This window comes from Podarcis gaigeae (genome assembly GCF_964106915.1).
Source record: "Podarcis gaigeae genome assembly, chromosome: 15".
Classification (NCBI taxonomy): domain Eukaryota; kingdom Metazoa; phylum Chordata; class Lepidosauria; order Squamata; family Lacertidae; genus Podarcis; species Podarcis gaigeae.
The window spans coordinates 1,198,387-1,213,961 of record NC_139692.1 but is presented as its reverse complement, the minus strand read 5'-3'; the positions used below and the strand labels follow the sequence as shown (position 1 = coordinate 1,213,961).

The window sequence follows — 15,575 nt, the reverse complement described above, 5'->3', positions numbered from 1 at the left end:
AACCCTCAAGGGAAGACAGCTCAGAGACCAGGGAGTAGGGGTAAGGCAACAATGAGAGGCGAGAGGAATAAGAAGACTGGGAGGAAGAGGTGGTGGAAGCTGAAGAGGGAACCGGGTTGAGTGAGTGGGGAGAGTCTGTCCAGAATCAGAGGCAGAAGCTGAAGCATGGGAAGAGGGAGACTAAGAGGCAGAGATGAGCCAGGCTGGTGAAGACTCACGGATGTCTCTGTCTCCTGCTGCGACAGGCTCCCCTCCCCCCTTGTCTCCCAGAACCAGAAGAAGTATGAAAAGGGCGGAGGAGAGGTTGGCTGCACACAGGCATAGTCTCCGATTGCTTGGGGAAAGCCCCAGTCAGACCTCACCTGGAGTACAGTGTCCAGTTCTGGGCACCACAGTTCAAGAAGGACACTGACAAACTGGAACGTGTCCAGAGGAGGGCAACCAAAATGGTCAAAGGCCTGGAAACGATGCCTTATGAGGAACGGCTAAGGGAGCTGGGCATGTTTAGCCTGGAGAAGAGGAGGTTAAGGGGTGATATGATAGCCATGTTCAAATATATAAAAGGATGTCACATAGAGGAGGGAGAAAGGTTGTTTTCTGCTGCTCCAGAGAAGCGGACACGGAGCAATGGATCCAAACTACAAGAAAGAAGATTCCACCTAAACATTAGGAAGAACTTCCTGACAGTAAGAGCTGTTTGACAGCGGAATTTGCTGCCAAGGAGTGTGGTGGAGTCTCCTTCTTTGGAGGTCTTTAAGCAGAGGCTTGACAACCATATGTCAGGAGTGCTCTGATGGTGTTTCCTGCTTGGCAGAGGGTTGGACTCGATGGCCCTTGTGGTCTCTTCCAACTCTATGATTCTATGATTCTATGATTCTATTCTAGGAGGGGTCTTAGCTGGCTGTGGGGAGGTTGGAACTTTCAGTCTAGGCAACTGATCTTCATGGAGTAAGACCCCAAGGAGTGTGAACTGTGTGCCCAGTAGGTCTAACACTGAACCAACTCTGTGGAGGTTGTGCTTTTGCTAATAAAGAGTTGTCTGACTGCTCCTGCAGCACAGGGTGGGGCTAACTGAAGTTGGGAGCCCAAGTGCATCTGCAGGGCCACAAATTCCCCATCCCTTACTCAGAGGTAGGTATAAAATACACAAACCTTTTTCACAAATCTGCCAAGAACCTACAACCCTCAATTCCTAGTGGCTGAACTTTCATCCCTTAAGCCATGCTGGATAAGTCAAAGAAAACCCAGGAAAATCTGAACACTGGTCAAGCAAGTTCAGTCGGTAGAGAATGAGACACTTAACCTCTGTGGGTTCAAGTACCACGTTGGTCAAAAGATTCCTGCATTGCAGGCGGCTGGACTAGATGATCCTTGTGGTCCCATCCAACTCTGTAATTCCATGGTTCTAAGATTTAGATGGGTTCAGTTTAAACTGGCTGAACAATGCAACAACAGAATTATGTCTTTTATAGGTCTTGTAATATGTTCCAAGAAATACTCTTCAGTTACAGAATGCCAAACTTCAAAAGAAGTGCCAATTATCATTTCGTCTGTTCCCACCTTTTCAAGATAGAAGTATCAATGGGATAAATTTCTAGGGAGTGTATTTATGATCTGGTTAGGATCTGGTGGTATTTGGAATCTTTCCTTAAGAGTTCCCAGGATTGTATAATAGCCATTTGGGGCTGGAGGGATATGTGCAGTGAATAAAAATTAAATTGCACATTGACAAAGGATGTAAGCTTGCAGGTTTGAAACATATACCAGTTTTAGCTATCCCTCACTGTAAAACAGTCCTGGTTCTCAAACTCTTGAATACAAGCCCAACACAACTGGAGAAAAATCTCTGCCAAGTATTTAACTCACACTTAACCTTATTTGTCGTGCAAGAGTCACTTCCTGCTTAGTCAAGGTGCAGGACCACTGATCCACTCATGCCGAACATGTGAAATGATTCCATTGAAAAGCCCTGCTTTTCAGGCCATGCATGAAGCCATCAAACTTTTTCTTGGGATGCTTGATCTGTGATAGCTCATTCACACACAAGTCACCGTTATGAATCATCAAGTGAGAAGCTCACAAAGAAAAGCAGCTCAGAAACAGTAGGAACTGAAAATTCCCATCAAGCCAAAAGTGCCATCCTGTCAAGGAGAGAACAATCCCCACCCCCCACCCCGACAACGCCAAGCAGTTTCGCCAGGAGCAGCCAACTCCTTTCAGAGCATAGCAAGAGCTCAGCTCTCACATACCAAAGGCCTCCCTAGTCCCCCTTACCCACGGCCCATGGGGAGCCCCAGGCCTCTCCGGATATTCCTCTCCTCTAGTAAGCCGTTACTCAGGGATGCTGATCCTGGAGGCAAAGGTAGCCATTAGGACCAGCAAACCTTTTAGGGGCCCCATGACAACAGATCAAAATAATATTGATTTGATATTGAAAGAAAATTACAATCAAGCTTTCTTAGTTCAGTGTTATCCCACTAGAGAGTCCCCCCCACCCAAGATTTTGACTGTCATGGGGTCTCCACAGGGTTTTATCTGGCACTGAAGTCTTCCCACTCCCTTTCATCTTTCTGCCCCCCAAAGCTAAAACGACCCCCACACTGCAACCTTTCCTCAAAGTGGAATTGCTCCAGCCTCATGATCATTTCAGCTGCTTTTTTCTATTTCTCCAATATATTCCCTTTCAGATGCATCAACCTTTCCTAATTATCCACAAAGGGGGACTTTGTTCTTGGGACACCAGTCAGGTGACCAGAATTATCCGACCCCTTTCCCACATGCATATAGTTCTGTAATAAATTTAGCATCATTTGGGAACTTGGCTGCCAGCTGTGAAAATGCGTGTTTCCCAGTGTTTCCCTAAGAGTGGGCTTGGGACCAATTTTAGGTAGGCCTTGGGGCCATAGCCCCCCCCCCCCCCGCCTGCCCCATAGGGCATGAATTCCATTGTATCCACATTCTGGCCAGCTCATAACACACAGTTGGCAAGAAATAAACGTTCATAGTTGCTATATTGCACTATGGCTGTCCCAGGATGTGCTCTGAAGGCTCATCTTTTTTGCTTTCCATAGCAGTGGAAGTCAGCTTGCAGCTGAATTCCTGGACAGGCTAGGAAAGCAAGGGAAGAGAATCTTTTACAGCTGCAGGGCCACATTCACTCCTGGTCAGCCTTCTAGGGGCCACATGGCAGTGGTGGGCAGAGTCAGAGGCAAAAACGGGAAGAAAAATCTAACTTTGTAGGCTAGCCAAGTTTCTATGCACCCACCAGAGGTCAAGGACACATTCTAGCCTGGGGAAAACATTCAAGGAGGGTGTGGAATATGGCTGGAGGAGGCGTGTGACCTGGGAAGAATTGTAAGGGCCAAACAGAGACCTGGAGGGCCACATCTGGCTTGGGACCAAGGTTCCCCAGCCCTGTAACTAGAGAGTAAGCCCCACTGAACTAAATAGGATTTACTTTTGACTAGATGTGCTTTCATTTGCACAACATACGGTTTCGTCAGCTCTCCAAAGCAGGCACTCTTCAGTCTGTTTGTGTCAACAAATTCCATAGGAATCACTGCGCTGAGTCTCTCGCAGGCAGCTAAGAGTCCAGCCGTACCTCGGCAGATTTACTGTAACTTAAGCTCCTGGGATGAGAGCCAAACCTGTGCACAAGATAAGAAGAGGTGACCCTGCACTTTCCTTGAAGACACTTGGGCATTGCACAGAAATGTCACAGACTTACTGTAGCTCCTACATTTAGGGGCTTTGGGCTCCCCCCACCCCGGAGCCCACTGCTGCCAATGGAGGAGAAGGCCTCATGCAGCTAATGGAGGCAGCTCTGGAGTCCACAAAAGATCACAGCACAAGTAAATCTCTTAGTCTTTAAGAGGCCAGGAGGCTCTCAAGAGCAGTCTCCCCCCCCCCTTCAAGCCAAGCAGGGTGCAAAGTAGCAAGGGGAGAAGCGGGGCTCCTTCCTCTGAACCAGCCTTCATAAGGGAAAGGACAGGGTGTGGGGTTGGTTTTTTTCCAGGAACCCAGTAAGAAACAGGCATCTCAGAGCGATTCTGGATGCCTGCTGGCTCACACACCTCACCCTTTGTCCCAAACTTTCAGAGCAAATAGATTTCAAACTTTAACAGGTGGCAGCTTACAGCATTTCTTAGGTCTGTGTAAAAGGTGCACCAACAGTCACATTGAGCAACAGGGACAAGCAAGCTCAGCTCCTGGCTTCCCAGCAGGATGGGCAGAGTCCTCAGGGTCTGCCCCCAGGTCCCAGTTCCACAGAGCCTGCAGCTCTCCAGTTTGGCGACTGGGAGGGCGGCTGATATTCCTAGGACGTGGGAGGGGGCGGCGCTGGGGCCCCCACCTGCTGCTGATCCTTTGCCTTAGCAACCCAAGCACAAGCCACAGAAAGATCACACCTTGCTCTTCAGAATAACTACCACTCAGCCGCAACTACCCATCCGCTGCCTGATGCTCGGCGAGAGAGAGAAGACTCTCTGCCCCACAATCTTCATTCTGAGAGCGGAGAGAGAAGGCCGGCAATTCAAGCTGGGACCGCGAGCCAAGGCTCCGCTTTCGCGAGGGGTCGGGATTCGGGGGTTAAAGCAAAGGCTTCCGCGGGCAGGTCGCCCTTAAAGGGGTTTGCCTAAATACCAAAACGTACCAAGTCGATCCCCAGAACCAGCTTAGCCTCTGAACGCAGGTCGACCGAGCGCCCTTGCCTCCCCGGCCCCGTCGGGCGCTGATCCGCCGCCAGCGGCGATTCCCAGCCAGCAGGATGCGGCCGCGCGGCTCGCAGCTCAGTCCACGGCGACGGCCAGGCGGCCAAGCCTGCTCCGCTCCCCCGCCGCCCCCTCCTCCCATCCCGCCCCCCGAAGCAGCAGCAGCCCCAGACCCCCCCCCCGCCCGCCCTGCACCGCCGGGAGCCCGACGCCGGGGGCGATGGCGGACCCGCTTCAGCCGCCAAGCCGCGGGAAGTTGGCCAGCTTCTGGCCGAGCCCCGCCGCCGCCCCCTCGCCGCCCGCGCCCGGACCCGCGTCTCCGGGAGGCCCCGGCGGCCCAGCCCCAAGTTGGCCGGGAAAAGTTTCTGCCGCTGCCGCCGCCGCGTTGGAGCGACTTACCGCAGGGCTGGGTCCCTCCTGGGCCGGGCGGCGGAGCGGGAGCCCGGCAGGGCCGCGCGGGACCCGGGAAACAATGGGCGGCTGGGCGGCTCTCCTCGACTGGCCTGGCCGTCCCGGCTGGCGGGCCAAGGGCTGCCTCCTCCCGGCGGGCCACGAGCTGGAGGCGGCGGCGGCGGCTTCTCGCTGAGGCAGCCGGAGCCCAGGCGGAGAGTGGCTCCCGCAGCGCCGCGCCGGAGCCGCGAGGGAGCCTCGCTCCGCCCCCGCCCCGCCCGCCGCCCCTCCGGCGCCTCCGCCGCCGCTCCGAGTCCGGCCCCGCCAAGCCCCTGTCCCCAGTCTGGCCGCGAGGCTCCCCCCACTTACCGGGGAGTAAAGCCCGCGGACTCCAGGAGGACTTACCGCTGAGTAGCGAGGAGAGGCGCGTCCGTCCCCTAGAAGCGCAGGTCTGACTGCGAAGCGTCACTGTTCCCTCTGGGCTGGACGTGGGGCAGGAGAGCAGGGCCCCCTCGGCCCCCGGAGCAGCTTCCGAAGGAAGGGAAGCCGCCTTCCGATCTCCCTCCCTCCCCACAAAGACTAGAGCTGGGACCGAGACCCAGGAGAGCGAGGCTCCCACGCCCCCAGGCGCCCCCCAGGCCAGTCGCTCTCAGCCCAGCCGCCCTCCCGAGGTGGACAAAAGGAGCAGGGAGAAGCAAGGACAGGGTGTCACCTTGAGCTCCCTCTAAGATGGGTTATACATGCAAGAGGTAAGTAAAATTGCAGCTCATAAGGCTGAAGTCCTGGCCATACTTGCTTGGAACAATCTCATTTCCAAGACAGCGTGTCTAGGATCAGGCTGCAGGTTATGTATTGAAGTTCTCACCCTGCCCACCAGGAGTATCCTGTTTTCACTCAGGTCCACATCAGTTAATTTAGGCGGGAAACCCTGGGTTGTAGTTGCTACAATGTTGACAGCCGGCTGCCTATAAAAGCAGGCCGGCTGAGCTGTTTGCTGTTCAGTTCTGTTCCAGCTTACAAATAAAGAACTGCTTTGAATAATCGCTGTGTCGTCTGCTATGTTCACCCACAACTTAACCCTGGTGACAAAGGTGGGATTGATGGACATCAGAGCACAGCCAGATGCGGCCACCCTCTGAACTGAGCTGAATCATTGAGCAAAATCACTGAACAGAACCAATTCAGAGCTGACCGTTCTGGCTAGAGCACGGTGTTCCATCCATCACCTCCACGTTGGCATCGGAACCATGGCTTCACTCGTGCCTCTACCGCTGTTTGCCCCAGCCTCTGAATCATGGGACTCCTACCTCGCTCGGTTTGACTGCTACCTCCAAGCCAACAAGCTGACAGAAGTATCAAAGGAGCGGAAGCGGGGCCTATTCCTCAGTCTCTGGGGGCTTGAGGTGTTCGAGACGGCCCAAGCATTGGTTGCGCCTCTAGCAGTCCAGGCAGAGCCGTGGGACACGATCCAAGAGAAGCTCCGCAACCACTACGCGCCAAAGCCGTCCAAGATTGCTGCCTGCCATGCGTTCTACCACCGGAACCAGGCAGAGGGGGATTCAATCAACAACTACACCGCCGCCCTCCGACAGGCTGCAATGCACTGTGAGTTCCGAGACTTAGACAATGCCCTGATGGATCGAATCGTCTATGGGGTCCAGGACATCCGTCTGCAACGGCGTCTCCTTGCCAAGCCAAACCTCACACTGCAGAAAGCCATTGAGGGGGCTGTGGCCTCGGAAGCTGCCCAGGAGATCCACAAGGCCAGCAGCCTTGCTAGGAAGCCAGTTCCAGTGCATCACGAAGAGGCCAGCAGTGTCGAGGCATCCTCCAGTGAAGACGATGACGTGCACCAGACAAAGCGGGAGCGAGGGAAGTTCAAACAGAAGTCCACAGGCCAATCAGAATGTGCAAGCTGTGGAGGCAACCATTCTCGTGCCAAGTGTCGGTTCAGAGACGCCATATGTCGGCGATGCTCCAGGAGGGGCCACATCGCTATGGTCTGTCGATCGGCTCCGTCCAACACCCACCCTTCGCCATCTCGCAAGTCCAAGTCTTCCCCCCCGGTCCGCCAAGGGAAGCTGTTTCGCCCTCACCAACTGCCATTGCCCATCTGGAACCATGATTGGCCAAACTGACTTGCCTATGCATCACAAACTACACGTCACCGTGCTCATCGAAGGACATGGAGATCTGCCTTGTCCGTCATATCCTGGAGCACCATCAAAAGATTCATGCCTAAGCTGTCCAAGAGGCAACTTGGCCCAAACCACATACATTTGAGAGACTACCAGGGAAACGACATCCCTGTGGTAGGTGTTGGCCAGTTCTGGGTTGCTTTCAAGAATTTTTCAGGCCTGCTCCGACTGGTGGTGGTTGAAGGCCAGCAGCCTAGCCTCCTAGGGCTACACTGGTTTGATGCCCTCGGCCTGGAAGTCACCAGCATCAACTGCATCTCCGACGCAGAGGTTGATGGCCTAATCAAAGACTTTGGTGAAGTTTTCGACGGCACTTTGGGTCAATATACAGGCACGCCCCTCTCCTTCAGCCTAGTTCCACAAGTTGCTCCCATCAAACTAAAGCCACACCGGGTCCCGTTTGCTCTCAAGGCTAAGGTGGACGAACAACTTAATAAGCTGATCACCCAAGGAGTTTTGGAGCCGGTTGACCACACCAAGTGGGAAACCCCCATCGTCACGCCCGTCAAGCAAGACGGGTCAGTACGAATCTGCGCCGACTACAAGTGCACGATCAACAAGGCACTTCAACAGCACGCTTACCCAGTTCCTGTTGTTCACCACCTGCTGCATTCCCTGGGTGAGGGTAAGGTCTTCACTAAACTGGCCTTGCCCAAGCCTATCAACAACTGCCTGTCGATGACGCCACTGCTGAAGCTAAGATGATCGTCACCCACCGAGGGGCGTTCCGGTGCCGCTGTTTGCAGTTCGGAGTGAGTGTGGCTCCTGGCATCTTTCAAAGCCTCATGGAGCGTCTCCTGCAGGGGCTTCTGGGCGTGGTGCCATATTTTGATGACGTCTTGGTATCCACAGACTCAAATCAGCAGCTGTTTGAGCACATCCGTGCTGCGCTGACCAGGTTCCAGGAGGCCGGGCTCAAGGTGAAAAAAGAAAGGTGCCAGATCGCCGTTCCACAGCTGGGCTACCTTATCAATCAGTCTTCACCTGATGGCATCCAAGATCCGGGCCATTCAGCAGGCCCCGATTCCAAAAAGCAAGGTGGAGTTGCAGGTGTTCCTGGGGCTGCTGAACTTCTACAACATGTTCCTGCACCACAAAGCAACACTAGCCGAGCCTCTACACCGCTTCCTCAGCACATAGGTACCGTGGTCCTGCGGTCATTGGGAAACGGCGGCTTTCAATGCAGTCAAAGCCCTCCTCTCATTGGACAGTGTGCTGGTACAGTACAGTGAAGCCAGGCCGCTTGCCCTCGCCTGTGACGCCTCGCCCTTTGGCATCGGCGCCGTCCTTAGTCACCGGTTTCCAGATGGTAGGGAAGCACTGCTTGCCTATTTCTCCTGGACGCTGTCTCCAGCTGAATGGAATTACAGCCAGCTCGACAAGGAGGCACTGACACTTGTGGCTGGAGTAAAGAGGTTCCACAAATACCTCTAGGGGAGAACCTTCGATCTCATTACTGACCACAAGCTGCTCCTGGGCCTCCTCCCTGGTGATCGACCAACTCCACCAGTCCTCTCACCACGCATGCTGCGATGGACTGTCTTTCTGGCAGCTTACAGCTACCAACTCGTCCATCACCCTGGAAAATCAATGGGCCATGCCGACGCTCTCAGTCATTGCCCTCTTCCAGCGCTTGTGGAAGACCTGGCTCCTGCTTCATCACTCCTCCTAATTGAGGACCTCCCAGCAGCGCCAGTATCGGCTGCCTATGTAGCCTCCGCATCTGCCCAGGACTGCACCATCAAACGAGTACTCAACTGGGTGTGGAGGGGGTGGCTGGAAGGGTCTTTCGCACCAGAATTCCAGCCGTTTGCAACCAGACAGCACGAGCTCTCAGCTCATCACAGTTGCCTACTGTGGGGAGACCGAGTCATGGTTCCCCAAAGACTCCGCCAACGCGTCCTCGAGGCTCTGCACATTGGCCACTCAGGGATCGTCAAAATGAAGGCGTTGGCTCGGTGTTACGTCTGGTGGCCTAACATGGACGATGCCATCACTTCGTGGGTTGCCTCCTGTCAATCATGCCAAGAGTCGAGACCTGCACCGCCGGCAGCTAAGGGTAACACCTGGGAGATGCCCAAGGCACCCTGGTTGAGGGTACACATCGATCTTGCCGGCCCCTTTCATGGCTGGACCTTTATGGTAGTGGTGGACACCTATTCCAGATGGCTGGAGGTGGCCCTGATGCCCTCCACCAATACTGAAGCCGTCATCTGGGTGCTGCGGGGCCTGTTTGCAACTCATAGGTGTCCTGATGTCCTCGTCTCAGACAACGGACCTCCGTTCACATCGGGCACATTTGAAAGGTACCTCTTGGGGCTGGGCATCCACCATGCCCTAACGGCACCATTTCACCCGGCCAGTAATGGGCAGGCAGAAAGAATGGTGCGCTCAGCAAAAGAGGCACTGGTGTGCCTGGAACAGAGGGACTGGCACAAGCGGGTCACTGAATACTTGCTCGTGCAGCACATCACCTCTCATGCAGCCACAGGGTGGAGCCTTGACTGGCTACACCCAGACTTTGGTGTGGCCGAGCCCCCAGGCTGTACTAACACACTACGGTCCTTTATTCCGGGGGAATCAGGATTTTGCCCGGAACTTTGTGGGGGACATTTCTTGGGTGCCAGCCATGGTAGCGGGAGTCACAGGGCCCCGTTCGTACCAGGTGGCACTCGAGAACGGACACTTCTGGCGCCGGCACATAGACCAGCTAAGGTGCAGGGTTGGGGATTTGGACACTACCGTTGTGCCCCCAATTGTGGCCCCAGCTCCGGAGCAGTTGTTAATGGAAGGCGAGGCTCCACCTACATCTTCCTCACAAACTGAGGGCATGGAGTCAAGCCGAGCCATTTCGGTCACCATCGCCATGCCTGACCGTCCACTGAGTCCACTCGCAGCGGTTCCTTCGACAGCAGCGGAGCCAGGGAACTCGGGCTCAACGCCACATTTGGTCGCACCACAGTAACAGACAGAATTGGGTGGCCACCTGGACTCTGGTACTGGCCCTCGGCAAACCAGCAGGGTTTCCAAGTGCCCAGCATATTTAAAAGACTATGTTCACTGGACAAACTGCACATGTAAAGCTGTATGGTGAACAGGGTCAATTAATATGCTTATGTGCCTTACTGAAACCAGTAAGGGTATTGCTGTATGTAATGGAACCACTATGATTGTAACTAATGCCTTATCTTGGTAGGGAGGGGTCTTATGTATTGAGGTTCTCACCCTGGCCACCAGGAGTATCGTGTAGATAGTTTTCACTCAGGTCCACATCAGTTAATTTGGGTGGGAAACCCTGGGTTGTTGTTGCTACAATGTTGACAGCCGGCTGCCTATAAAAGCAGGCCGGCTGAGCTGTTTGCTGTTCAGTTCTGTTCCAGCTTACAAATAAAGAACTGCTTTGAAGAATCGCTGTGTTGTCTGATATGTTCACCCACAACTTAACACTGCATGTGTGTACTAAACTGGCAGGCAGTCAAAGGAGTGGAGGGCACTGCCTTACACTGAAATGGCTTCTCTGCCCTGACTGGCAGTAGGTCTTCTGGGTTTCAGGCAGGGGTCTCTCCCAGCCCCACCTGGAGATGCGGGGGTTGAAACTGGGACCTTTGGCTTTCAAGGTGCTCCACCACTAAGCTATGGCCCTTCCCTGTCTGACACTTGCTTCTTCAGATGTAAGCCCTACTGTGTTCAATGATACTCCATAATAAGTATATGAGTAAATATCATTTAATTCCTCGGGACTTATTTCCAAGCCAGCAGGCTCAGGATCAAGTCTTACACCTGGGGAAAAGACCCGAGGAAGTTGGCAAGAGTTTCTACCATGGCAGGTGCTGAACAAAGCTCACGGCTGCCTAGAATTGCTGCTATTTCTGTACCTGTGTTACGCAGAGTGACATTTCTGCTCTGCTTCTCTTGAGCTCAAGCAGTTTACAACCTACTATAGAAATATATTCCCTTAGGCTAGGTGTATGGAAGCTGGTCAGTGGCCAAGGAACTCTGCACATGATGGTTGCCTTAAACTCTAGCAAGGACAGGCTCCAGGACTAAGCCTAGGGGAACCCTGCTGGTGGTTTGTACAAGGGCGTGTGGCAGCATGCGCAGTCAAAGCCACTGACTGGCAGTATCTTGCCAATGTCCTGGTCTTCCTCTTCCCTGCCTGGAGAGGCCAGAGATTGAGCCTGGGACCTTCTGCATACAAAGCATGTGCTCTGCATTGACCTCCCTGCTGCCACAGTGAAGAGTGACCTCTTCAGCCTGGTCCTTTGCATGTTTACCCACAAGGTCCACAGAGTTGGTTAGACCTGTTCTTGGGTGGGTGGGTGCATCAGGTGGCACCCTCCGTGAAATTTCAGTGCAGCAAGTCTCTCCCTTCTGAGGGTGGTGGTGCAGAATAGAGTTGAATAAGGGCATTTCTTTGCTAGGTAAACAAGATTTGTTCAATGTCTGCAGGTTGTGTGGCTGTTAAAAACACAATAAGAAAAAGACAGACATCATTTCCTACTCTTTCTCAAGAGTAAATGGTTCCCAGTTAGGAATTCCTTGCCAGATAAAACCCTGAACAGCACCGTTTTTTATCCTAGGCCCATGCTGGGGTGGAGTGGGGTGGGGAGGAAAGGTCTAGAGTGTTTGCTGAGCCAATACTGCAGTTTTTATTTGGCACACTATTTCTTTTTCTTCCATTAAAAGAAAAATCAATAGTCAGGCATAAATCAGAAAAGCTGGCTGTATAAAACTGGACCCAAGTCATCAAGCCTTTTAGCATGAAGCAGGGCTTCCATTCATTCACAGCAGGGGTCACCAAGCTTTCTGGAGCCCTGGGCACATTGGCAAACTGCAGAAACTGTTGTGTGCAGCACAAATACACCACAACCAAGCACACACCAGGGAGCCAATTCTATTGGCTGCAATAGAATGCTGCTTTCAAGCCTTTTTTCCCCAAGGGGGGGGGGGCAGCTGAGGATGAGGGGAGTTTGTAAATGCCAGGTTGGTGTCCAGCATGCGCCAACAGCCAAGACAGTGGAGCTGGTGATTTAAAGCATTTGCTCTTCAACCCCAAAGGCTCCCAGAGTGGCTTACACGTCACAAAACCAAACCAAACCCCCAAGCAGTTCCTGCCCTCTAGCCTGCTGTACGGAAGGGGACACACTAAAAAGGGGGAAAGGGGATGGGAAGGGAGGAGAGGGGTAAAGCAAGCTCAGAACTACAGTTATTGATCTTATAACAACCAACCAGGGTGGAAACTGGTCAGGTGTCCTCATGGAATAATCTGTGCTAGGTGGCAGCAGGTTTCTCAGCAGAGCGAATTAAATCTCTCTGCTTCCCTCTTCTCCCTCGATGAAATGGCTGTGCCAGCATTGTTGAAGAATCCATGTGAAATTTGGTTGTGCAAAGGGGACGGATACCCCAAGAGCAAGGTGTGGGGAGTGCCAAGGGCCCATGGCCCCAGGTGCACAATTTTTGAGGGGGTGTGAACCAGGCACCTGACGCAGTGTTCCTCTCTGCCTGCCAAAGGTTGTGTCAGCCAGCTCCCCCCGCGCAGGCGGCTCAGCGCTGTCCGGCTTTGCTCCTGTGGGGATGGGGTCTCTCCAGTGGTGTTAGTGGTGAGGGCTGGGCTGGTGAGCACCCCTCCCTCCACTGGGTGCTGGCAACAGCCACTACGCTGCTGCTTCTGAAGGGAAAGTCCCCATGTGAGATCCCTTGAAGCTGCTGGGACTGGCAGCAGATTTTAGCATCGTTTAGGGTGGCAGTTTACTTCCCACTGCCCTCCTCATGAGCCTACCATCACCACTCAGGCTACCAGTCCTCAAGGACTAATAAACCTTTTTAAATGAAAAGAATAAAATAAGGAGTAAGGGAGAAGGGAAACACACAAACCAATATTGTCTTGCAAATTATATGGAGTAGATATGACGCTCACATGTTGTTGCATGTCCAAAGGGCTACAGGAAGATTGACCAGAGATTGTGGAACATTTCCAAATAATAAAATGTTATTTGTTCCAAACATTTCATGTAACCCCCCCCCCTGGGGACCCCCTCCCCCAGACTGAAAAATGGGAAATGTTTTCAATAAATAAACACATGCAGAAGGAAAAGCTCCCTAGAAGACTCTGGGCCCAAGTCTTATAGGGGCTGGCTATATACAGTCGTACCTTGGTTTTTGAACAGCTTAGTTTTTGAACGTTTTGGCTCCCAAACGCTGCAAAGTGACTATTCCAGTTTGCGAACTATTTTTGGAAGCTGAACCTCTGACGTCTGCAGGAGCTTCATGCAGCCAGTCAGAAGCCGTGCTTTGGTTTCTGAAAGTTTTGGAAGTCGAACGGATTTCCGGAAAGGATTCTGTTTGACTTCCAAGGTATAACTGTACTCAGTGGTAGAGCATCTACTTTGCCTTCAGCAGACTCTGGGTTCAATCCCTGACATCCCCAGGTAGGGCTGAGAGGGACTTCCTGTCTGAAACCCCAGAGAGCTGCTACCAGTCAGTGTAGGCAAGAACGAGCTGATTGGACCATTCGTGTGACTCAGTAGAAAGCAACTTCCTACAGTCCTGAGTTGGTCCTGCAAAGAATGCAGTGTAGATCTTTTAGAAGAGGGGCAGGAAGTTCATGACAGACCACATCTGTCGACAGATGGGAAGCAGTCTTTGGGTGTCTGTTGGGGTTTCTGAACCACTTGAATAATCAAAGTTGTGCAAGACAAGAAGAAACTTGCATGACGATAAATAAACCTGCATTGAATTGGAGGACCACAGAAGCTTCTCCCTGTAGGGAGGTGGCCCAGGTGCTTTGCACAAACCCGAACCAAAAGACGCAACATGCCAACAAGTGCCAGAACTGTTAACATGTGTGCTTCCTTGCCAACTTGTGCTTTCTTTGCTGATTGCCCCTCAGCAGCAGTTCTTCAACCCTTTTAGAAATTGGATACAGCTTGACAGAATTCAATAAATAATGAGAAGGGAAAGGAGAACTTTGAAGCAAATAGGCAGAGGTTTAAAAAGAAGTCAGTTCTTGGGAGACATTGCAAATTGCCTGCTCCTCTGTAGAAAGCTGGTATTTGCAATAATCCTGGCAAGAAGCTCTAGAATCATAGAATCATAGAGTTGGAAGAGACCACAAGGGCCATCGAGTCCAACCCCCTGCCAAGCAGGAAACACCATCAGAGCACTCCTGACATATGGTTGTCAAGCCTCTGCTTAAAGACCTCCAAAGAAGGAGACTCCACCACACTCCTTGGCAGCAAATTCCATTGTCGAACAGCTCTTACTGTTAGGAAGTTCTTCCTAATGTTTAGGTGGAATCTTCTTTCTTGTAGTTTGGATCCATTGCTCCGTGTCCACTTCTCTGGAGCAGCAGAAAACAACCTTTCTCCCTCCTCTATGTGACATCCTTTTATATATTTGAACATGGCTATCATATCACCTCTTAACCTCCTCTTCTCCAGGCTAAACATGCCCAGCTCCCTTAGCCGTTCCTCATAAGACATCGTTTCCAGGCCTTTGACCATTTTGGTTGCCCTCCTCTGGACACGTTCCAGTTTGTCAGTGTCCTTCTTGAACTGTGGTGCCCAGAACTGGACACAGTACTCCAGGTGAGGTCTGACCAGAGCAGAATACAGTGGCACTATTACTTCCCTTGATCTAGATGCTATACTCCTATTGATGCAGCCCAGAATTGCATTGGCTTTTTAAGCTGCTGCGTCAAACTGTTGGCTCCTGTCAAGTTTGTGGTCAACCAAGACTCCTAGATCCTTTTCACATGTACTGCTCTCAAGCCAGGGGTCACCCATCTTGTATTTGTGCCTCTCATTTTTTTTGCCCAAGTGCAATACTTTACATTTCTCCCTGTTAAAATTCATCTTGTTTGTTTTGGCCCAGTTCTCTAATCTGTCAAGGTTGTTTTGAAGTGTGATCCTGTCCTCTGGGGTGTTAGCCACCCCTCCCAGTTTGGTGTCATCTGCAAATTTGATCAGGATGCCCTTGAGTCCATCATCCAAGTCATTGATAAAGATGTTGAATAAGACCGGGCCCAAGACAGAACCCTGTGGCACCCCACTAGTCACTCTTCTCCAGGATGAAGAGGAACCATTGATGAGCACCCTTTGGGTTCGGTCAGTCAGCCAGTTACAAATCCACTGAGTGGTAGCATAGTCAAGACTGCATTTTACCAGCTTCTTTACAAGAATATCATGGGGCACCTTGTCAAATGCCTTGCTGAAATCAAGGTAGGCTACATCCACTGCGTTCCCTTCATCTTGTAATTCTGTCAAAAAATGAGATCAGG

At 52.3% G+C, this 15,575-nt stretch overlaps 1 protein-coding gene across 16 annotated transcripts in view; it reads right to left on the bottom strand.

Moving 5' to 3' along the window:
• The window catches only part of FGFR1 (fibroblast growth factor receptor 1), a 112,834-nt gene extending 107,188 nt beyond the window's left edge, over positions 1-5,646 (bottom strand). For 3 of the 16 annotated variants that reach the window (XM_083713512.1, XM_083713514.1, XM_083713505.1), the window contains exon 1: positions 5,505-5,646. The gene's annotated coding sequence lies outside the window, so the exon portion shown is untranslated. Of the gene's footprint in view, positions 1-5,108; positions 5,375-5,504 lie in introns of those variants that run through there. The other 13 variants (XM_083713504.1, XM_083713515.1, XM_083713513.1 and 10 more) reach the window with 10 other exon arrangements.
• Between the last annotated feature and the right edge of the window lie 9,929 nt (positions 5,647-15,575).